Genomic DNA, 23,710 nt, shown 5'->3' on the forward strand with positions numbered 1-23,710 from the left:
TCAGAGAGGTGAGGGCTATGAGGAATTGGATATGAAAGAGGATTTGAGACCAAGAGCAGATCAGTCACGATCTTAGTGAAGGGCAAGGCAGGTTTGGGGAGTGAATGACCTGCCCCTGTTTCTGATGTTCTTACATTCTGTTATTGGAGTGTTAGTGGGTGTTATTTTCATGAATGTGCAATTACTAAATATTGCAGTCAGGGAGACCAGATGATTTTGTGAGCCAACTCTGGTTGAGGTATGGGGGCTGTATTCACAGTGAATCTGGGTCTAACCATGACCAACAAATGAAGCACAAGTTGCAGAGAGGGGAAGCTCTGTAAAGAGAGATGAGGGGCCTCTTTCATACCCGTGCCTGGATTTTCCAATTACACTTCCCAAATCACTTCAAAGCATGTGGGACAGTATTGAGAGGATGAATGGTCTCCTCTATTTCTGTGCACCAGGTTATAGGAGTAAATGGCCTCCAACTGCTCCTGTCTAGTAGGTTTGATGGGCTGAATGGAACACAGGAACATGGGACTGAGGAGCAGGAGTTGGTCATTAGATACTTCGAGCCTTCTCCACCAGGCACTAAGATTGTCTCAGCCCCACTTTCCTGTCTGTGTCCCATTATCTGTGACTCACTTCTCTGTCAAATATTTAACTAATGCAGCTTTCAATCAATGTGAACATAGAGGCACGATAAACTTCCAGAGAAGAGAATTCCCACTTGAAAGGTCCTTTCAGAATTTTTCGTCATCCTTCTTATAGAATCAGAGAGTCATGCAGAATGGAAACAGACCCGTTAGTCCAATCTGTTCATTCCGATCAGATATCAAATCTGATCCAGTCCCATTTGCCAGCATTTGGTAAATATCCCTCTTCTTTCAGATACTTTTTAAATGTGTGATTGTAACCGCCTTCAGAACTTCCTCTGACAGCACTTTATGTACACACACCACTCTCTGTGTGAAACATTTATCTTCAGGTCCCTTCTAAATCATTCGCCCTCTCACCTTCAACCTATGCCCTCTTGTTCTGGACTCCCCTATCCTGGGGAGCAGAACGTGGCTGTTCAGAATATCCATGCCCCTGATGGTTTTATAAACCTCTATAATGTCACCCTTCAGCCTCTGACACTCCAGGAGAAAGCACCTCAACCTAGCCAGCCTCTCCCTACAGCTCAAACCTCCAGTCCTGGAACATCTGTGTGTCAGTCATTTCTGCAGACAACCAAGTTGTACGCAGTATTCTTAAAGTGGCCTCACCAACATCCTGTACAGATGCACCATACCACCACAACTCCTATATTCAATGCTCTGACTGATTAAGGCAAATGTGCCAAATGTGTTCTGCACCACACTGTCTATCTGCGACTCCACTTTCAAGGAACTATGCACCTGCAGCCCTATGCCCCGTTGTTTCACAACATGCCCCAGGACCTGACCAACAATTGTATAATTCCTGCCCTGGTTTGCATTTACAAAATGCAAAACCTCGTATTTATCTAAATTAAACTTCATCTGTCCATCCATGCCCCTTTGTTCCATCTAATTGTGGTCTTGTTGTAATCTGAGATAATCTACTACACCACCTTTCTGATGTCATCTCTAACCTTTCAAACTATGGCCCCAATATTCACATCTAAATCCATTACATAAATGATGAAATGCAGTGAACTCAGTATTGATTCTAACAGCACACTGCTGCTCACAAGCCTCCAGTCTGAAAAATATCCCTCTTCCTTCAAGCCAATTGTGACGAGCTTCCTCTGTATCCCATGTGACAGAAAGTTACTGATCTGTCTACCAATCGGAATGAAATACTAGCTATGAAGAGAGGCTGAATAGGTTAGGTTTATTTTCACTGGAAAAAAGGAGATGGGGTGGGGGGTACCTGATTCAGGTTTACAAAATCATGAAGGGTATAGCCAGGGTGGATAGAGAGGGGCTTTTTCCCAGAGTGAAGGATTCAGTAACGAGAGGTCGTGCTTTCAAAGTGAGAGGTGGAATGTTTAAGGGGGATACACGTGGTAAGTACTTCACACAGAGGGTGGTGGGCATTTGGAACGCGTTGCTAGCAGAGGTGGTAGAGGCAGGCACGGTAGATTCATTTAAGATGCGTCTGGACAGATGCAGGAGTAGGTGGGGAGCAGAGGGATACAGATGGTTAGGAATTGACCGACAGGTTTAGACAGTACATTTGGATTGGCTCAGGCTTGGAGGGCGAAGGGCCTGTTCCTGGGCTGTAAATTTTCTTTGGTCTTTGTTCTTTAAATGAACACCTTGCTGAAGTCCATACAGACAATGTCTACCAAACTGCCTTCATCAATCTTCTTTGTCACCTCTTCAAAAAACGCAACCAAATTAATGAGACATGATTTCCCATGCAGAAAGCCATGTTGTCTACTCTGAACAGCCCTTTCCTTCCCAAATGTATGTAAATGCTATTCCTCAGAATCCCCTCCAACAACTTACCCACCACTGACATCAGGCTCACCCGTCTAGAGTTCCCCGGCTTTTTGGGGTCACTGTTTCCTTTTCTAGTCCCACTCCTCCACTGCTCACAACAAATGTTAAATGTAACCAGTTTGGTGATATGGCTGATGATATCGGTCTCAGACTGGGTCAGGGTCAGTTTTAGGAACAAGTCAGGCTAGTTTCTTTAATCTGCTCAAACAACACGTTTATGATCGAGAGCAATGTTACTCCAACTATGGTGGAAAGATTAATGGCAAAGTGTTTGGGTATTGCAAATATATAATCAATGGCTTAGAAAGGATGGATGCTAAGAAATTGTTTCCGTTAGGCGAGGAGACTAGGACCCATGGATACAGCCTTAGAATCAGAGGGGGTCAATTCAGAACAGAAATGCGGAGACATTTCTTCCGCCAGAGAGTGGTGGGGCCTGTGGCATTCATTGCTGCGGAGTGCAGTGGAGGCAGGGATGCTAAATGTCTTCAAGGAAGAGACTGCTAAATTCTTGATGTCACAAGGTATTAAGGGCTACGGGGAGAATGCAGGTAAGTGGAGTTGAAATGCCCATCAGCCCTGATTAAATGGCAGAGTGGACTCGATGGGTCCGATGGCCTTACTTCCCCTCCTATATCTTATGGTCTAATATTTCCCTTTCTAAACACACATACACAGACACAGACACACACACACACACACACACACACACAGACACACACACACACACACACACACAGACACACACACACACAAACACATGCATACAAACACATGCATACACACACACACACAGATTAACAAAATTTCCGCAATTTTAACTTGAAACAACTTTGTCCAGATATTATTGTAACTCCTGATAAAAGTAAAAATTGAGATTGTCCAAAACGTTATTCTGCTTCTGAAGATATTGTACTCACACAGCTGCTAGCAATGGGATTTCATCCTGGGAGAGTTGAATTTGGCTGAATTCCCTTTGGTTTAGGCAGTGAGGAGATTCCAGTGAATTCGGCTCAGGGAGCACCCAAAGGGTAACACGGTGGTTAGCACTGCTGCCTCCGAGCACTAGGAACTTGGGTTCAATTCCAGCCTTGGGTGACTGTCTCTGTGGAGTTTGCACATTCCCCCCTTATCTGTGTGAGCTTCTAATGGGTGATCCAGTTTCCTACCACAAACTGTGTAGGTTCGGTGGATTGGTCACGCTAAATTGTCTGTAGTGTTCAGGGATTTTTAGGTTAGCTTCATTAGTCAGGGGTAAATATAGGGCTATGGGTTGTGAAGGTTGGTATGGAGTTGTTGGGCCGAAGGGCCTGTTTCAACACTGCAGGGATTCTATAAAAATAAGAATGGTAACGATGACTGCAGATTTTTTTTTAGCTCGCGCACGTTGCTGTGATGAGGAACCACAAAGGAGAGAGTGCAAGAGGCCATTCTTTTTCGGGCAGATTACAGTTTCTCCCTCTCTGAGTTGAATCACACAGTAATGTCATCCTCTCCCAAACTGGACCATGTGAGGTCTCCTTGTACATTGTCCAAACTATGTCTCCATCACATTCCCTGTTCCATGTAGGTACATCATTGCTACTGTCATACACCGAGCCATATCCTTAGCAGAAAATGGTCTCGGCCGATTTGAAATATGTTTACATGGCCTTGCGTCAATAAAAAATAAAATAATTAATGTATTCAGAATACCTGTGTTAAAATGCATGCATTTTGTAACAAATACAGAAATTTGCTGGAAAAGCTCAGCAGGTCTGTCAGCATCCAGATGCCTTTTACATGCAGTAGTTGGACCAGCCTCCATCACTTCCTCTGGCAGCTCATTCCATACGCACACCACCCTCTGTGTGAAAATGTGCCCTTTAGGCCTCATCAAAACTTTTCCCCTCTGGTTCAGAGTCAGGGACACTACCCACTACACTACCATACCCAGACTTGGGTCATATTTTAGTGCCCACTTTCAGCTCAGTGTGGATTTATTATAATCAGGTTCCCATTACTGAACTACACAAAACACTTTGTATTGTTAAACAAATACAAGATATTTGTCTCAACTGTAGGATATTGAGTGTACTTGCTATGCTATCAAAGTTAACTATAAACATCTTTAATTGCTATTATCTGTAGTCTGCAATATTAAGGAAAGAAATCCTGCAAACACACTCTGCCCAATGAAGAGTCTTAAATAGATATTTATTACTGAACACCAGAGACGAAGGAAGAGCTTAATTTCTGACTCCAAAACACCGATCACTCTTACCCACCTCTAACGTGCGACTGCCCTCTTCCTAAAACCATGAAGTGACACCAGGCCGCTGATTACTGTCCAGCCTCTCCTCCCCACTGACTGTGTCTGCAATCTGTCCCTCCTCTCCCTAACCACACAAGGCAAACCAAGCTCAGGGTCTTTGTGATAATCAAGGCCGGAGTGTGCAGGCCTCCTGGAGAGGGAGATGGGCATTTTAAAATTGAAGGGGGAGGGTGAGGTGACAGTAATATCACTCACTGGGCTGAGGGGTGGCAGATGGAGTTTAGTTTGGATTAATGCGAGGCATTGGATTTGGTAAATCAAACAAGAACAGGACCTATACAATTAAAAGTAGGGTCTTTGTCAGTGTTGTAGAACAGAGACCTAGGCCGTCAGGTTTAATTCTTTAAAATTTGCATCTCATATAGATATTGTGGTAAAGAAGGTGTTTAACACACTTTTCTTCATTGGTCAGACCCTTTGAGTATCGGAATGGGGATGTCATGTTGAGGTTGTACAGGGTATTGGTGAGACCTCTTCTGGAATACTGTGTCTGGTCTGGTCATCCTGCCCGCTCACTCCATAGGCACACCACCCTCTGGGTGAAAAAGCTGCCCCTTAGGTCACTTTTAAATGTTTCCCCTCTCACCTTAAGTCTATGTCCTCTAGTTTTGGACTCCCCGTGCCCTAAGAAAATACCTTGACTCTTCACTTTAATATTATTGACCTTGATATTATTAAACTGGAGAGGGTTCAGAAGAGATTAACCTGGATGTTGCTGGGAAAGGAGGGAGTGAGCTACAAGGAGAGGCTGGGTAGGCTGTGACTGTTTTCACTGAAGCATATGAGATTCTGCGGTAACTTTACACAAGGGCTGAAGTCTTTTCCCTAGAGTTGGGGATTCAAAACTGAGGGATATTTTAAGATGTGAGGAAAAAGATTTACAAAAGTCAGGAGAGGTAATTATGTAAGACAGAATCTGGCTTGGGTGTGGAATGAACTTCTAGAGGAAGTGGTGAAAGCAGGGACAGTTACAATGTTTAAAGGACATTTAGATCAGTCCATGGATAAGACATCAGTTTGGATGGTGCTGTGAGCAGCTGCCCTCTCCCTCCCCCTCTCTGAATGTATCCCTGTTGGTTTTTACCCTCTGCCAATGTCTGTGCAGTGGCGTGGGGAGGCCAGCAGAGGGTGGCATTGCATCACTTTAAGCACCACAGAGACTGCCAGACCTGCCCCACACACAGACACACAGATACACACAGCAATTGTTAGGACACAACATTGAGCTCATCTGGTAATATAAACGAAACATAAAGAAACGCTCAATTTGTCTTGTAAACTGTTAAAATATGAGTGACAGAGAACTCCCAAATTCCACTGTTTAAATAAAAACATCAATTTATTTTTTAACTCTGAAAGTGAACATTTTACATCAACTATTCACAACTCTGAGACCCCCTTTCTTTAACTGCTTATTACCCTACTCCAACTCTACAGTAATGTACTGTTTCAAAAAGACACTTATTAAAATTACATAAACGTAATTTCAAACCCACACAGCAGCTGTTGTTCCATCTGACCTCACACCAAGATCCTTTTTTCCCATCTTTCCTGGGAAGACAGGCTCTTGTTACAGGATGCTATCGAAGTGTCTACATTTCAGCATTCTGCAACCTGGGAACACATCCTTCCATGACACTGTCTCTCAGTCTCCCCCTCCCTGTCTATACCCCATACCCCTCCCATGTGGTGAGTTTTAAACTGATTCCCCCGCCTGGTCTCTCTGGCAGTGATGTTCACACCCACAGCACCCCCTTGTCAGGGCACAATGGGGATATGGAGCTGTAAATGGGTGGGAGCTGTACATCCTGTCACTTCCAGCCCGGGCTGCAAGTTTCCCCACACTGGGCAGGGATCTAACACAGTGTTACTGAGCAATGCACTGGGGTGGGGTACACAGTCCTACATAATGGGAGGGTAACTGCTCCTGGGTTACAGATCAATGCACTGGTGTGGTGTACACAGCCCTACATGCTGGGAGGGTAACTGCTCCTGGGTTACAGATCAATGCACTGGGGTGGGGTACACAGTCCTACATGCTGGGAGGGTAACTGCTCCTGGGTTACAGATCAATGTACTGGGGTGGTGTACACAGCCCTACATGCTGGGAGGGTAACTGCTCCTGGGTTACAGATCAATGTACTGGGGTGGGGTACACAGTCCTACATGCTGGGAGGGTAACTGCTCCTGGGTTACAGATCAATGCACTGGGGTGGGGTACACAGCCCTACATGCTGGGAGGGTAACTGCTCCTGGGTTACAGATCAATGCACTGGGGTGGGGTACACAGCCCTACACGCTGGGAGGGTAACTGTTCCTGGTTTACAGATTAATGCAATGCGGTGGTGTACATAATCCTACATTCTGGGAGGGGAGCTGCTCCTGGTTTACAGATGAATCCATGGGTGATCACTGCACAGGTCGCTGTGCTGGTCAGACTATCTAGTTGAAGTTTACAGATAATACAATGATGTGGTTTGTGCAGCTCCCAATGCTGGATGGATATTTGTTTTAGGTTTAGACATTAGTGTCCTGTTCTGTTCTGCACAGCTCCCCGTCCTGGACAGATATCTAATCCGGGTTTATAGATCAATGCACTGCTATGGTCTACACAGCTCCCCGTCCTGGACAGATATCTAGTTTGGGTTTATAGATCAATGCACTGCTGTGGTCTCCACAGCTCCCTGTCCTGGACAGATATCGAGTCCGTGTTTATATATCAATGCACTGCTGTGGTCTGCACAGCTCCCCGTCCTGGACAGATATCTAGTCCGGGTTTATAGATCAATGCACTGCTGTGGTCTGCACAGCTCCCCGTCCTGGACAGATATCTAGTTCGGGTTTATAGATCAATGCACTGCTGTGGTCTGCACAGCTCCCCGTCCTGGACAGATATCTAGTCCGAGTTTATAGATCAATGCACTGCTGTGGTCTGCACAGCTCCCCGTCCGGGACAGATATCTAGTCTGGGTTTATAGATCAATGCACTGCTGTGGTCTGCACAGCTCCCCGTCCTGGACAGATATCTAGTCTGGGTTTATAGATCAATGCACTGCTATGGTCTACAAAGCTGTCAGTGCTGGACCAATATCTAGTCCGGGTTTATAGATCAATGCACTGCTGTGGTCTGCACAGCTCCCGGTGTGGGACAGATATCTAGTCCGGGTTTATAGATCAATGCACTGCTGTGGTCTGCACAGCTCCCGGTGTGGGACAGATATCTAGTCCGGGTTTATAGATCAATGCACTGCTGTGGTCTGCGTTGCTTCCCATGCTGAATACTCGCTGAAGGAACACCGCAATCCAGGCAGCATCAGGAGGTATAGAATTTGATGTTTCAGGTGTAGCCCTCCTTCAGGATCCTTACAGAATGGTTACACATCCTGATCCTGTCAGTTTTGCTGTGTTCTCACAGCTTCCTGCCTGTCTTCTTTGGACTCTAGCATCTGCAGCTTTTCTCTCTCTATCACAGCTTCCAAAACTGGACAGATGTCTAGCCTGCCTTTGAAGATAAGTGCCCTGATCTGATCTGTGCAGTTTTCCACTCTGGACAGATTGCTGGGTTGTATTGACCAGTGTAATGGATGAATCTGGGCAGATTGCTGGGTTGTACTGTGCAGTACACTGGCCTGGTCTGTACAGTGTTCCACGGTGAACAGATATCTCCACTGGGTGTATGGTGTCTGGGCTGGTTCTGGGAGGTGGATTGAGAATCTGGTATATCTCACCATTTCAGCTGATCTGGCAATGCCTTTAGTTCCCATTCCTGTGATTGGACCCTCTGTCCTCTCACCCCATTAATGTTACAGTGTGTCCAGGCCCAGGTCATCATATTGGTGGGGTGGGGAGGGGGGAAAGGTCATGGACAGGTCAAGGGGTTACCTGGAACGTTCTGTCCCCGACATTCCATAACTGACATTCCCCGGAACGTTCCCGTCCCTGACATTCTATAACTGACATTCCCCGGAACGTTCTGTCCCTGACATTCTATAACTGACATTCCCCGGAACGTTCTGTCCCCAACATTCTATAACTGACATTCCCCGGAACGTTCTGTCCCTGACATTCTATAACTGACATTCCCCGGGACGTTCTGTCCCTGACATTCTATAACTGTCATTCCCTGGAACGTTCTGTCCCTGACATTCTATAACTGACATTCCCCGGGACGTTCTGTCCCTGACATTCTATAACTGTCATTCCCCGGAACGTTCTGTCCCCGACATTCTATAACTGACATTCCCTGGAACGTTCTGTCCCTGACATTCTATAACTGTCATTCCCTGGAACGTTCTGTCCCCGACATTCTATAACTGACATTCCCCGGGACGTTCTGTCCCTGACATTCTATAACTGTCATTCCCTGGAACGTTCTGTCCCCGACATTCTATAACTGACATTCCCCGGAACGTTCTGTCCCTGACATTCTATAACTGTCATTCCCTGGAACGTTCTGTCCCCGACATTCTATAACTGACATTCCCCGGAACGTTCTGTCCCTGACATTCTATAACTGACATTCTCCGGAACGTTCTGTCCCTGACATTGTTTGTGAACGGCCGGACGTCAGTGAATTGAACAAACGATAAGATCCCGAGGGAAGAGATCCCGTTCCAGGGAGAAGGAGACACTGTTCCGAAGGCCCCTCAGGCAGTTAAAGGGGGGAATACGTTTTCCCTGCGTTTACATTTCTCCACGACACAGGATCGACCACAATTTACACCAAAATACAGGAATTCCCAAACTCCGTTTGTCTTCAGGAAACTGGGAGAGAATCTTTCAGGACAGCAACGTTTCCACCCTCTGTATTAGGAAGAGGGAAGAAGTGACCTGTGTCTGCTCTCGAGTGATCGAGTGTGTGGGAATGTTCTAGAAACCATCTGTCCTTATGGATGTGTCTCTGTGTGTTTGGGGAGGGAGGGTTTCTTGTGGTTGATGTCACATTTTTGTCAGTAATTCCGACCTTCCCATTTGTTATTCCAGCTCCAATTATTTTAATAAATCCCTGAATACAGGGACACATTTGAAAATCTCACTGGGTCCCCGATCAAACGGGTCCCTTTGCCTCCAGGCTGATGGATAATGGGTTTGTTTTCCTTCCTCACAGTTAACGTAGTGACCATCTACGTCCTGCTTTATAAAGATTGTGGATTGTCTCCATGTGTCAGACGTTACCTGGGGGCCATGGCAGCGGCGGATCTCCTGGTCATTATCCTCGACCTGATCCTGAGACACATTCCCATTGTTTATCGGGAACAGTTTTATTTCCTGAGGGTCTCCGTCCCCGTGTGTAATATCCACGCCGTCCTGCTTTATGCAGCCACTGACTGCTCTGTCTGGTTCACCGTCACTTTCACCTTTGATCGGTTTGTGGCCATTTGTTGCCAGAAGCTGAAAAGTAAATATTGCAGAGAGAAAACGGCGGCTGTGGTTCTGGGAGCAGTGACTGTGCTGAGCTGTTTAAAGAACATTTTCTGGTATTTTATGCTCGAGTCTCGGTATTGGCTGATGAACCTCCCCTGGTTTTGTGATGTAACAGACGGTGTTGTATCCTCCATTGTCTGGGTCACAATCGAGTCCCTCCACCACATTCTAACCCCGTGTGTCCCATTTCTCCTGATTCTGCTGCTCAATGTTCTCACCGTCAGACACATTTTAGTGACCAGCAGAGCCCGCAGGAGACTCCGCGCTCACACCAATGGGGACGCTCAGTCTGACACTGAAATGAGAAACCGAAAAAAATCCATCATTTTACTGTTTGTGATCTCGGCCAATTTCATCCTGTTATGGTCAATGTTAATGCTGTATTCTATATGGAGCCGGATGTGGTATATTGGGTATCGGTCTGTGTATCTCCATCGCTTTGTGCAGGAATTGGGCTTCATGCTGCAGCTCCTCAGTTGCTGCACAAACACCGCGATTTATGCCGTGACCCAGACTAAGTTCAGGCAGCAGCTGAAGAATGTGCTGAAATATCCCTTCACCCAAATCCATCCATCCATCAAATTCCCTCATTAATCAATCCATCCGGGATTTTCTCATTTCAGTTCAGTGTTTCAGCGATGGAGCAGCCTGTCGCTATGGTAACAGACTGGGGGTAGCGCTGGGTTGTCCATCCTTATCCCCCAGGGGGGTTACAGGGAAACATTTCAATGTTTCTCACAACTCAGGGGCCAGTGAGAAAAGGCACCATCCCACTGACTGTATCCATCACTTCCATTTGTAACCAATAAAAATGTTGATTAAATCGTGCCGAGCAGCAGAGTGACCGATGTTGTTGTGTGTCTTTGTGTTGGAGAAGCTGAACTGGAGAGAGACAGACTCAGTCCCAAGTCCTGGTCCTCAGGGAAGGGAAGGGCACCGCGCCCTGAGCTCAGGAGCTGGGTTTAACTCCCTCTGACCCCCCCCATTCCAACCTGGCCTCCCCAATTCCTCACCCCCACTTTTCCTCCTCAATTCTCTCCATCTCTCCCTTCCTGCACAATCTCTCTTTCTCACCACCTCTCCCTTTCACTCTCTCTGGTCCCCTCTCAGAGCCCCCAACCCCAGTTTCTCCACCTGCCTCCACTATTCTTTCTGCCTCACTCTCCCCCTCTCTCTCTCTCACACCCCCAACATGAGTTTATCCACCTGCCTCCATTCTTCTCTCTCCCCCTCACCCTCTCTCTCTCTCTCTCCTGCCGTCTCTATCTCCTTCTCACAATTCTGGCTCTACCCCATTTTCCCCACCTCCCACTTCCCACATCTCTCGATCATCTCACACCCACAAGCCCCCCCACCCCCCCAACCCCCACAAGCAGACTCACCACCAACCTGCAGTCTCTGGGTCAGAGGGAGAGGGAAGGACCAGGGAGACAGAGTGTGTCAGAGAGAGAGAGGAAGGGCGGGACAGAAGGGAGAGAGATTCAGTTAGAGAGAAACGGAGGGTGGTGGGAAAAGAGAGACCAAGATAGGGAGATCGAGAGTGAGAGAAGATGGAGAGAGAGCGAAGGAGCAGGGAAAGACAGAGAGAGAGGGAAGGGAGAAATAAGGTGAGGGAGGGAGGGAGAGAGAGAGAAATAGGGGAGGACATAATGAGAGAGGGGTCAGAGAGAGGGGGGGCAGAGAGAGAGGGTGACAGAGAGAGAGGGAGACAGAGAGAGAGGGGGGCAGAGAGAGAGGGAGACAGAGAGAGAGGGGGGCAGAGAGAGAGGGGAACAGAGAGAGAGGGGGACAGAGAGAGTGGGGGACAGAGAGAGAGGGGGGCAGAGAGAGAGTGGAACAGAGAGAGAGGGGACAGAGAGAGAGGGGGACAGAGAGGGGGACAGAGAGAGAGGGGGACAGAGAGAGAAGGGGACAGAGAGAGAGGACAGAGAGAGAGGGACAGAGAGAGGGGGCAGAGAGAGGGGGGGGCAGAGAGAGAGGGGGACAGAGAGAGAGGACAGAGAGAGGGGGACAGAGAGAGAGGGGGACAGAGAGAGAAGGGGACAGAAAGAGGGGACAGAGAGAGGGGGACAGAGAGAGGGGGCAGAGAGAGGGGGGGCAGAGAGAGGGGGGCAGAGAGAGAAGCACAGAGAGAGAGGGGGGCAGAGAGAGAAGGGGACAGAGAGAGAGGGGAACAGAGAGAGAGGGGGACAGAGAGAGGGGGACAGAGAGAGAGGGGGACAGAGAGAGAGTGGACAGAGAGAGAGGGGGGCAGAGAGAGAGGGGGCAGAGAGAGAGAGAGAAGGGGACAGAGAGAGGGGACAGAGAGAGAGGGGGGCAGAGAGAGAGGGGGCAGAGAGAGGGGGCAGAGAGAGTGGGAGACAGAGAGAGGAGGGACAGAGAGAGAGGGGGACAGAGAGAGAGGGGGGCAGAGAGAGAAGGGGACAAAGAGAGAGGGGAACAGAGAGAGGGGGCAGAGAGAGAGGGGACAGAGAGAGAGGGGGACAGAGAGAGAGGGACAGAGAGAGAAGGGGACAGAGAGAGGCGGACAGAGAGAGAGGGGGCAGAGAGAGAGGGACAGAGAGAGAAGGGGACAGAGAGAGAGGGGGGCAGAGAGAGAGGGAGACAGAGAGAGAGGGGGGCAGAGAGAGAGGGGAACAGAGAGAGAGGGGGACAGAGAGAGTGGGGGACAGAGAGAGAGGGGGGCAGAGAGAGAGTGGAACAGAGAGAGAGGGGACAGAGAGAGAGGGGGACAGAGAGGGGGACAGAGAGAGAGGGGGACAGAGAGAGAAGGGGACAGAGAGAGAGGACAGAGAGAGAGGGACAGAGAGAGGGGGCAGAGAGAGGGGGGGGCAGAGAGAGAGGGGGACAGAGAGAGAGGACAGAGAGAGGGGGACAGAGAGAGAGGGGGACAGAGAGAGAAGGGGACAGAAAGAGGGGACAGAGAGAGGGGGACAGAGAGAGGGGGCAGAGAGAGGGGGGGCAGAGAGAGGGGGGCAGAGAGAGAAGCACAGAGAGAGAGGGGGGCAGAGAGAGAAGGGGACAGAGAGAGAGGGGAACAGAGAGAGAGGGGGACAGAGAGAGGGGGACAGAGAGAGAGGGGGACAGAGAGAGAGTGGACAGAGAGAGAGGGGGGCAGAGAGAGAGGGGGCAGAGAGAGAGAGAGAAGGGGACAGAGAGAGGGGACAGAGAGAGAGGGGGGCAGAGAGAGAGGGGGCAGAGAGAGGGGGCAGAGAGAGTGGGAGACAGAGAGAGGAGGGACAGAGAGAGAGGGGGACAGAGAGAGAGGGGGGCAGAGAGAGAAGGGGACAAAGAGAGAGGGGAACAGAGAGAGGGGGCAGAGAGAGAGGGGACAGAGAGAGAGGGGGACAGAGAGAGAGGGACAGAGAGAGAAGGGGACAGAGAGAGGCGGACAGAGAGAGAGGGGGCAGAGAGAGAGGGACAGAGAGAGAAGGGGACAGAGAGATGGGGCAGAGAGAGAGGGGAGCAGAGAGAGAGGGGGCGGGGGGGCAGAGAGAAGGCGAGAGAGAGAGGGAGGCAGAGAGAGAGGGGGGAGAGAGAGAGGGTGACAGACAATGTGGGGGACAGAGAGAGAGAGACACACAGAGAGAGGGAGACAGAGAGAGAGGGAGACAAAGGGAGAGGGGAACAGAAAGAGAGGGGAACAGAGAGAGTGGGGGACAGAGAGAGAGGGGGGCAGAGAGAGAGGGGGCAGAGAGAGAGGGGGCAGAGAGGGGGGGCAGAGAGAGAGGGGGACAGAGAGAGAGCGAGAGAGAGGGGGCAGAGAGAGAAGGTACAGAGAGAGAGGGAGACAGAGAGAGAGGGGAACAGAGAGAGAGGGGACAGAGAGAGATGGGGACAGAGAGAGGGGGGACAGAGAGAGGGGGACAGAGAGAGAGGGGGACAGAGAGAGAGGGGAACAGAGAGAGAGGGGACAGAGAGAGATGGGGACAGAGAGAGGGGGGAAAGAGAGAGGGGGACAGAGAGAGAGGGGGACAGAGAGAGAGGTGGCAGAGAGAGGGGGGGAGAGAGAAGGGGGCAGAGAGAGAGAGAGAGAGAGAGAGAGAAGGGGACAGAGAGAGGGGACAGAGAGAGAGGGGGACAGAGAGAGGGGGGGAGAGAGAGAGGGGGGCAGAGAGAGAGGGGCAGAGAGAGAGAGAGAGAGAAGGGGACAGAGAGAGGGGACAGAGAGAGAGGGGGACAGAGAGAGAGGGGCCAGAGAGAGAGGGGGGGCAGAGAGAGAGGGGGACAGAGAGAGGGGGGGGGCAGAGAGAGAGGGGGACAGAGAGAGAGGGGGGCAGAGAGAGAAGGGGACAGGGAGAGAGGGGGGCAGAGAGAGAAGGGGCAGAGAGAGAGGGACAGAGAGAGAGGGGGGCAGAGAGAGAGGGGACAGAGAGAGAGGGACAGAGAGAGAGGGACAGAGAGAGAGGGGGACAGAGAGAGAGGGGGACAGAGAGAGAGGGGGGCAGAGAGAGAGGGACAGAGAGAGAAGGGGACAGAGAGAGGCGGACAGAGAGAGAGGGGGCAGAGAGAGAGGGACAGAGAGAGAAGGGGACAGAGAGAGGCGGACAGAGAGAGAGGGTGGCAGAGAGAGAGGGGGCAGAGAGAGGGGGTGGCAGAGAGAGTGGGGGGCAGGGAGAGAGGGGTCAGAGAGCAAGGGGGGCAGAGAGAGCGCGAGAGAGAGGGGGGAGAGAGAGAGGGAGATAGAGAGAGGGAGATAGAGAGAGAGGGGAACACAGAGAGAGGGGAACACAGACAGCGGGGGGCAGAGAGAGGGGGAACAGAGAGAGGGGGCAGAGAGTGGGGAGACAGAGAGAGGGGGACAGAGAGAGGGGGAGACAGAGAGAGGGGGAAAGGAGAGAGGGTGGACAGAGAATGGGGGGACAGAGAGAGAGAGGGACACATAGAGGGGGGTCAGAGAGAGGGTGCGACAGAGAGAGGGAAGGATAGAGAGAGAGGGGGACAGATAGAGGGGGCAGAGAGAGAGGGGGACGGGGGGGGACAGAGAGAGGCGGGGGACAGAAAGAGGGAGGACAGAGAGAGAGGGGGACAGAGAGAGAGGGGGACGGGGGGACAGAGAGAGAGGGGGACAGAGGGAGTGGGGGACAGAGAGAGATTAGGGCAGAGAGAGAGGGGGCAGAGAGAGAGGGGGCAGAGAGAGCGAGAGAAAAAGAGGGGGGCAGAGAGAGAGGGGGACAGAGAGAGAGGGGGGGACAGAGAGAGAGAGGGAGACAGAGAGAGAGGTGAACAGAGAGAGAGGGGGGCAGAGAGAGGGGCCAGAGAGAGGGGGGGACAGCGAGAGAGGGAGACAGAGAGAGAGGGGAACAGAGAGAGAGGGGGACAGAGAGAGGGGGGACAGAGAGAGGGGTGGACAGAGAGGGGGAGGCAGAGAGAGGGGGGACAGAGAGAGAGGGGGACGGGGGGACAGAGAGAGAGGGTGTCAGAGAGAGGGGGACAGAGAGAGAGGGGCAGAGAGAGTGTGGAGCAGAGAGAGGGGGGCAGAGAGAGAGGAACAGAGGGAGTGGGGGACAGAGAGAGAGGGGCAGAGAGAGGGGGCAGAGAGAGGGGGAAAGAGAGCGGGGGGCAGAGTGGGCGGACAGAGGGGTACAGAGAGGGGGGACAGAGAGGGGGGGACAGAGAGAGGGGGACAGAGAGAGTGGGGTCAGAGAGAAGGCGACGGGGGGGGACAGTGAGAGAGAGGGACAGAGAGAGAAAGGGGACAGAGAGAGAGAGGGACGGGGGGGGACAAAGAGAGGCGGGAGACAGAGAGACGGGGACAGAGACAGAGGGGGGCAGAGAGAGAGAGAAACAGAGAGAGAGGGAGACAGAGAGAGAGGGGGCAGAGAGAGGGGGCAGAGAGAGTGGGAGACAGAGGGAGGAGGGACAGAGAGAGAGGGGGACAGAGAGAGAGGGGGGCAGAGAGAGAAGGGGACAAAGAGAGAGGGGAACAGAGAGAGGGGACAGAGAGAGAGGGGACAGAGAGAGAGGGGGACAGAGAGAGGGGACAGAGAGAGGGGGACAGAGAGATGGGGCAGAGAGAGAGGGGAGCAGAGAGAGAGGGGGCGGGGGGGCAGAGAGAAGGCGAGAGAGAGAGGGAGGCAGAGAGAGAGGGGGGAGAGAGAGAGGGTGACAGACAATGTGGGGGACAGAGAGAGAGAGACACACAGAGAGAGGGAGACAGAGAGAGAGGGAGACAAAGGGAGAGGGGAACAGAAAGAGAGGGGAACAGAGAGAGTGGGGGACAGAGAGAGAGGGGGGCAGAGAGAGAGGGGGCAGAGAGAGAGGGGGCAGAGAGGGGGGGCAGAGAGAGAGGGGGACAGAGAGAGAGCGAGAGAGAGGGGGCAGAGAGAGAAGGTACAGAGAGAGAGGGAGACAGAGAGAGAGGGGAACAGAGAGAGAGGGGACAGAGAGAGATGGGGACAGAGAGAGGGGGGACAGAGAGAGGGGGACAGAGAGAGAGGGGGACAGAGAGAGAGGGGAACAGAGAGAGAGGGGTCAGAGAGAGATGGGGACAGAGAGAGGGGGGACAGAGAGAGGGGGACAGAGAGAGAGGGGGACAGAGAGAGAGGTGGCAGAGAGAGGGGGGGAGAGAGAGGGGGGCAGAGAGAGAGAGAGAGAGAGAGAGAAGGGGACAGAGAGAGGGGACAGAGAGAGACGGGGACAGAGAGAGGGGGGGACAAAGAGAGAGGGGAACAGAGAGAGGGGACAGAGAGAGAGGGGACAGAGAGAGAGGGGGACAGAGAGAGGGGACAGAGAGAGGGGGACAGAGAGATGGGGCAGAGAGAGAGGGGAGCAGAGAGAGAGGGGGCGGGGGGGCAGAGAGAAGGCGAGAGAGAGAGGGAGGCAGAGAGAGAGGGGGGAGAGAGAGAGGGTGACAGACAATGTGGGGGACAGAGAGAGAGAGACACACAGAGAGAGGGAGACAGAGAGAGAGGGAGACAAAGGGAGAGGGGAACAGAAAGAGAGGGGAACAGAGAGAGTGGGGGACAGAGAGAGAGGGGGGCAGAGAGAGAGGGGGCAGAGAGAGAGGGGGCAGAGAGGGGGGGCAGAGAGAGAGGGGGACAGAGAGAGAGCGAGAGAGAGGGGGCAGAGAGAGAAGGTACAGAGAGAGAGGGAGACAGAGAGAGAGGGGAACAGAGAGAGAGGGGGACAGAGAGAGATGGGGACAGAGAGAGGGGGGACAGAGAGAGGGGGACAGAGAGAGAGGGGGGACAGAGAGAGAGGGGAACAGAGAGAGAGGGGACAGAGAGAGATGGGGACAGAGAGAGGGGGGACAGAGAGAGGGGGACAGAGAGAGAGGGGGACAGAGAGAGAGGTGGCAGAGAGAGGGGGGGAGAGAGAGGGGGGCAGAGAGAGAGAGAGAGAGAGAGAGAAGGGGACAGAGAGAGGGGACAGAGAGAGACGGGGACAGAGAGAGGGGGGGAGAGAGAGAGGGGGGCAGAGAGAGAGGGGCAGAGAGAGAGAGAGAGAGAAGGGGACAGAGAGAGGGGACAGAGAGAGAGGGGGACAGAGAGAGAGGGGCCAGAGAGAGAGGGGGGGCAGAGAGAGAGGGGGACAGAGAGAGGGGGGGGGCAGAGAGAGAGGGGGACAGAGAGAGTGGGGGGCAGAGAGAGAAGGGGACAGAGAGAGAGGGGGGCAGAGAGAGAAGGGGCAGAGAGAGAGGGACAGAGAGAGAGGGGGGCAGAGAGAGAGGGGACAGAGAGAGAGGGACAGAGAGAGAGGGACAGAGAGAGAGGGGGACAGAGAGAGAGGGGGACAGAGAGAGAGGGGGGCAGAGAGAGAGGGACAGAGAGAGAAGGGGACAGAGAGAGGCGGACAGAGAGAGAGGGGGCAGAGAGAGAGGGACAGAGAGAGAAGGGGACAGAGAGAGGCGGACAGAGAGAGAGGGTGGCAGAGAGAGAGGGGGCAGAGAGAGGGGGTGGCAGAGAGAGTGGGGGGCAGGGAGAGAGGGGTCAGAGAGCAAGGGGGGCAGAGAGAGCGCGAGAGAGAGGGGGGAGAGAGAGAGGGAGATAGAGAGAGGGAGATAGAGAGAGAGGGGAACACAGAGAGAGGGGAACACAGACAGCGGGGGGCAGAGAGAGGGGGAACAGAGAGAGGGGGCAGAGAGTGGGGAGACAGAGAGAGGGGGACAGAGAGAGGGGGAGACAGAGAGAGGGGGAAAGGAGAGAGGGTGGACAGAGAATGGGGGGACAGAGAGAGAGAGGGACACATAGAGGGGGGTCAGAGAGAGGGTGCGACAGAGAGAGGGAAGGATAGAGAGAGAGGGGGACAGATAGAGGGGGCAGAGAGAGAGGGGGACGGGGGGGGACAGAGAGAGGCGGGGGACAGAAAGAGGGAGGACAGAGAGAGAGGGGGACAGAGAGAGAGGGGGACGGGGGGACAGAGAGAGAGGGGGACAGAGGGAGTGGGGGACAGAGAGAGATTAGGGCAGAGAGAGAGGGGGCAGAGAGAGAGGGGGCAGAGAGAGCGAGAGAAAAAGAGGGGGGCAGAGAGAGAGGGGGACAGAGAGAGAGGGGGGGACAGAGAGAGAGAGGGAGACAGAGAGAGAGGTGAACAGAGAGAGAGGGGGGCAGAGAGAGGGGCCAGAGAGAGGGGGGGACAGCGAGAGAGGGAGACAGAGAGAGAGGGGAACAGAGAGAGAGGGGGACAGAGAGAGGGGGGACAGAGAGAGGGGTGGACAGAGAGGGGGAGGCAGAGAGAGGGGGGACAGAGAGAGAGGGGGACGGGGGGACAGAGAGAGAGGGTGTCAGAGAGAGGGGGACAGAGAGAGAGGGGCAGAGAGAGTGTGGAGCAGAGAGAGGGGGGCAGAGAGAGAGGAACAGAGGGAGTGGGGGACAGAGAGAGAGAGGGGCAGAGAGAGGGGGCAGAGAGAGGGGGAAAGAGAGCGGGGGGCAGAGTGGGCGGACAGAGGGGTACAGAGAGGGGGGACAGAGAGGGGGGGACAGAGAGAGGGGGACAGAGAGAGATGTGGACAGAGAGAGGGGGACAGAGAGAGTGGGGTCAGAGAGAAGGCGACGGGGTGGGGACAGTGAGAGAGAGGGACAGAGAGAGAAAGGGGACAGAGAGAGAGAGGGACGGGGGGGACAAAGAGAGGCGGGAGACAGAGAGACGGGGACAGAGAGAGAGGGGGGCAGAGAGAGAGAGAAACAGAGAGAGAGGGAGACAGAGAGAGAGGGGGACAGAGAGGGGGAGGCAGAGAGACGGGGGACAGAGAGGGGGGACAGAGAGGGAAGGAGAGAGAGAGAAGTGGACAGAGAGATGGCAGGACAGAGAGAGAGGGGACAGAGAGAGGGGTCAGAGAGAAGGCGACAGAGGGGAGGGACAGTGACAGAGAGGGTGGACAGAGAGAGGGGGGACAGAGAGAGAGGGGGACAGAGAGAGAGGGGAACAGAGAGAGGGGAACACAGAGACAGGGGACAGAGAGAGGGGACAGAGAGAGGGGGGACAGAGAGAGAGGGGGACAGAGAGAGGGGAACACAGAGACAGGGGACAGAGAGAGAGGCGACAGAGAGAGAGGGGGGCAGAGAGAGAGGGGGCAGAGAGAGAGGGGGGGCGAGAGAGAGGGAGACAGAGAGACGGGAACTGAGAGAGAGGGTCAGAGAGAGAGTGGAGCAGAGAGAGGGGGCAGACAATAGGGGACAGAGAGAGGGGTTGTCAGAGAGAGGGGGGACAGAGAGAAGGGGTGGAGAGAGAGAGAAGGGGATAGAGAGAGAAGGAGGCAGAGAGAGGAGGGCAGAGAGATGGCGACAAGAGAGGATGACAGAGAGAGGGGGACAGAGAGAGAAGGGGGCAGAGAGAGGGGGGCAGAGACAGAGTGGGGCAGAGAGATGGGGCAGACAGAGGGGGGCAGAGAGAGGGGGACAGAGAGTGGGGGAAATAGAGGGTGTCAGAGAGTGGGGACAGAAAGACGGGCACAGAGAGTGGGGGAGATAGAGGGGGACAGAGAGAGAGGGGACAGAGAGAGTGGGGCAGAGAGAGAAGGGGGCAGAGAGAGTGGGACAGAGTGAGGGGGTCAGAGAAAGAGGAGGACAGAGAGGGGGCAGAGAGAGAGGGGAACAGAGAGAGGGGAAAAGATAGAGGCGGGTGGGAGGGAGGGGGGGACAGGGAGAGGTGAAAGAGACAGGGGCACAGAGAGTGGGGGAGATAGAAGGGGACAGAGAGGGGACAGAGAGAGAGGGAACAGAGAGAGTGGGACAGATAGAGGGGGTCAGAGAGAAAGGGGGTCAGAGAGAGAAGGGGACAGAAAGAGGGGAGCAGAGAGAGAGGGGGGCAGAGAGAGGGGGCAGAGAGATGGAGGAACAGAGAGAGGGAGAAAGAGAGAGGCGGGTGTGAGGGAGAGGGGGACAGAAAGAGGGGCAGGTAGCGGGGGTCAGTGAGTGGGGGACAGGAAGAGAGGGGTACAGAGTGGGGTGAGAGAGGGGGTCAGAGAGTGGGGGAGAGAGAGGGGTACAGAGTGGGGTGGCAGAGGGGTTCAGAGAGAGAGGGGGATGGAGATAGTAGGGGACAGAGAGAGTGGGGAACAGAGAGAGAGGGGGACAGAGAGAGAGGGGGACAGAAAGTGAGGGCGACAGAGGGGGGGCAGAGAGGGGGGAGAGAGAGAGGGGGAGAGAGTGAGGGGGCAGAGAGAGAGGGGGACAGAAAGAGGGGGACAGAGAGAGAGGCAGGTGGGAGAGAGAGAGGGGTCAGAGAGAGGCTGGTGGGAGAGAGCGTGGGACAGAGAGAGGGGGGCAGAGAGAGAGGGGGCCAAAGAGGGGGGATAGAGGGAAGCGGATGGGAGATGGGGGGGGGGGGCAGAGAGAGGGCGACAGACAGAGGGGGGCAGAGAGCGGGGGTGAGAGAGGCAGGTGGGAGAGAGAGGGGGACAGAGAGAAGGGGACAGACAGATGGAGACAGACAGAGGGGGACAGAGAGCGGGGAACAGAGAGAGGCGGGTGGGAAAGAGAGGGGGACAGAGAGAGGGGGATCAGAGACAGGGGGACAGAGAGAGGGGGACAGAGAGAGCGTGACAGAGAGAGAGGGGGAAAGAGAGAGAGGGGGACAGAGGGAGGGGGGACAGAGAGACGGTGACAGAGAGGGCGTACAGAGAGGGCGACAGAGTTAGAGGGACAGAGAAAGGGGGGTCAGAGAGAGGGGGAGAGAGAGAGGGGGAGATAGAGAGGGGGAGAGAGGGGGGGAGAGAGAGGGGGACAGAGAGAGGGGGACAGAGGGAGGGGATAGAGAAGGGGCGGAGAGAGGGTGACAGAGAGAGGGAGACAGAGAGAGGAAGGCAGAGAGAGGGGGTGAGGAGAGAGGCAGACAGAGAGAGGGGACAGCGTGTGGGGGAGATGGAGGGGGTCAGAGAGAGGGGGACAGAGAGAGAGGGGACATATAGAGGCGGGACAGAGAGGGGGGACAGAGAGAGGAGGGCAGAGAGAGAGGGGACAGAGAGAAAGGGGGGCAGGGAGAGTGGGACAGAGTGAGAGGGTAAGAGAAAAAGGGGGACAGAGAGAGCTGGGCAGAGAGGGGGGCATAGAGGGGGGGCAGAGAGAGGGAGAAAGAGAGAGGCAGGTGGGAGGGAGGGGAGCAGAGAGAGAGGGGCAGAGAGAGGAGGACAGACAGAGGGGGGACAGAGAGAGAGGGGGACAGAGAGAGGGGGGGACAGAGAGAGGGGGGACAGAGAGAGGGGGACAGAGAGAGAGGGGACAGAGAGAGAGGGGGACAGAGAGAGGGGGGGACAGAGAGAGGGGGAACAGAGAGAGGGGGACAGAGAGAGAGGGGACAGAGAGAGAGGGGGGACAGAGAGAGAGGGGGGGACAGAGAGAGAGGGGGGACAGAGAGAGGGGGACAGAGAGAGTGGGGGACAGAGAGAGAGGGGGGACAGAGAGAGAGGGGGGGACAGAGAGAGAGGGGGGACAGAGAGAGGGGGACAGAGAGAGGGGGGACAGAGAGAGAGGGGGAAGAGAGAGAGGGGGACAGAGAGAGAGGGGAACAGAGAGAGGGGGACAGAGAGAGAGGGGACAGAGAGAGAGGGAGCAGAGAGAGGGGGGGACAGAGAGAGGGGGGGACAGAGAGAGGGGGGACAGAGAGAGGGGGACAGAGAGAGCGGGACAGATAGAGAGGGGGACAGAGAGAGGGGGGACAGAGAGAGAGGGGGAAGAGAGAGAGGGGGACAGAGAGAGAGGGGGACAGAGAGAGAGTGGGACAGAGAGAGGGGGGGACAGAGAGAGAGGGGACAGAGAGAGAGAGGGGGGGACAGAGAGAGAGTGGGACAGAGAGAGAGGGGGACAGAGAGAGAGGGGGACAGAGAGAGGGGGGACAGAGAGAGGGGGAACAGAGAGAGAGGGGGAAGAGAGAGAGGGGGGACAGAGAGAGAGTGGGACAGAGAGGGGGGGGGACAGAGAGAGAGGGGACAGAGAGAGAGAGAGAGGGGGGGACAGACAGAGTGGGACAGAGAGAGGGGGACAGAGAGAGAGGGGGGACAGAGAGAGGGGGACAGAGAGAGGGGGAGAGAGAGAGGGGGACAGAGAGAGTGGGACAGAGAGAGAGGGGGACAGAGAGAGGGGGGACAGAGAGAGAGGGGGACAGAGAGAGAGGGGGACAGAGAGAGGGGGACAGAGAGAGAGGGGGACAGAGAGAGGGGGGGACAGAGAGAGAGGGGGACAGAGAGAGGGGGACAGAGAGAGAGGGGGACAGAGAGAGAGGGGGACAGAGAGAGAGGGGGGACAGAGAGAGAGGGGGGACAGAGAGAGAGGGGGACAGAGAGAGGGGGAGAGAGAGAGGGGGACAGAGAGAGAGGGGGACAGAGAGAGAGGGGGACAGAGAGAGAGGGAGGACAGAGAGAGAGGGGGACAGAGAGAGGGGGAGAGAGAGAGGGGGGACAGAGAGAGGGGGGGACAGAGAGGGGGGGACAGAGAGAGAGGGGGAGAGAGAGGGGGGACAGAGAGAGAGGGGGACAGAGAGAGAGGGGGACAGAGAGGGGGGGACAGAGAGAGAGGGGGAAGAGAGAGAGAGGGGGACAGAGAGAGGGGGGACAGAGAGAGGGGGGAAGAGAGAGAGGGGGACAGAGAGAGAGGGGGACAGAGAGAGTGGGGACAGAGAGAGGGGGGACAGAGAGAGAGGGACAGAGAGAGAGGGGGACAGAGAGAGGGGGGACAGAGAGAGGGGGGGACAGAGAGAGGGGGGACAGAGAGGGGGGTCAGAGAGAGGGGGACAGAGAGGGGGGGGACAGAGAGAGAGGGGGACATAGAGAGGTGGACAGAGAAAGAGGGGGACAGAGAGAGGGGGGGACAGAGAGAGGGGGGGACAGAGAGAGAGGGGGACATAGAGAGGGGGACAGAGAAAGAGGGGGGACAGAGAGAGGGGGGACAGAGAGAGGGGGACAGAGAGAGAGGGGGGACAGAGAGAGGGGGACAGAGAGAGGGGAACAGAGAGAGAGGGGAACAGAGTGAGAGGGGGGACAGAGAGAGGGGGGACAGAGAGAGGGGGGACAGAGAGAGGGGGACAGAGAGAGGGGGGGACAGAGAGAGGGGGGGACAGAGAGAGAGGGGGACAGAGAGAGAGG

This window comes from Chiloscyllium punctatum, chromosome 41 (genome assembly GCF_047496795.1).
Source record: "Chiloscyllium punctatum isolate Juve2018m chromosome 41, sChiPun1.3, whole genome shotgun sequence".
In the NCBI taxonomy this organism is placed as follows: Eukaryota; Metazoa; Chordata; class Chondrichthyes; order Orectolobiformes; family Hemiscylliidae; genus Chiloscyllium; species Chiloscyllium punctatum.